This window comes from Phaethon lepturus, unplaced genomic scaffold (genome assembly GCF_000687285.1).
Source record: "Phaethon lepturus isolate BGI_N335 unplaced genomic scaffold, ASM68728v1 scaffold20693, whole genome shotgun sequence".
NCBI classification, from domain to species: Eukaryota; Metazoa; Chordata; class Aves; order Phaethontiformes; family Phaethontidae; genus Phaethon; species Phaethon lepturus.
In genome coordinates, this window is record NW_010527249.1 from 65,811 (window position 1) to 66,489 (window position 679).

The window sequence follows — 679 nt, forward strand, 5'->3', positions numbered from 1 at the left end:
CTGGGGATGGTGCCCTCTTCAACCACTCAGGTGTGATGTATGGCCACAGTGAGGTCAGGCACATCACCGTTGCAGCTGGCCAGACCAATCTATTACATCTCTCACACACTCATAGTTCTCTACTACCTTCTGTCACAGCCCTTCTTACACTGAATATTAGTGACATATCACTCCTTATCCATAGTGAGTGACAAACTATGCAGATATTTTGCTTTAAAAAGTTTTCATGACCTAATGATATCATAGAACTATTCAGTACAAGGGACAGAATCCAGAGTAAAAAGTAACATTGTGATATTTTATTTCCTGTTACTATTACTTATAATTGCTTCTACTTGCCCGTGGTAAACATGCCTCAAATCCACACTCTCAAGTCCCTTTACTAAAAGTCACTTTGAAACCCAATATATCAGCATTAAAGTCAATGTGCATTCCAAGATTGTTTTTCCTATAGTATAGGCATTTTTCAAAAGGCTATATAAAGTATGGCTGAAGGGTTCTCTAGGCTTCAAAATAAAGCTATTATTTCAGTGCCTGTTAATCATACAATCACAAAACACTAGTACTGAGACCATGCTCAAAACATTTTACAACCCATGGAATCTAAAAAATCATGCTGTTGTCTTTATTTTCTAACTAATCCAGAAACATATAATTTAATGAATCATTAACACTCTTT

At 36.2% G+C, this 679-nt stretch overlaps 1 protein-coding gene across 1 annotated transcript in view; it reads right to left on the minus strand.

Moving 5' to 3' along the window:
• The window catches only part of BRE (brain and reproductive organ-expressed (TNFRSF1A modulator)), a gene marked incomplete at its 3' end in the record, with an annotated part of 87,553 nt that overhangs the window by 61,167 nt on the left and 25,707 nt on the right, over window positions 1-679 (minus strand). The window lies entirely within an intron of this gene.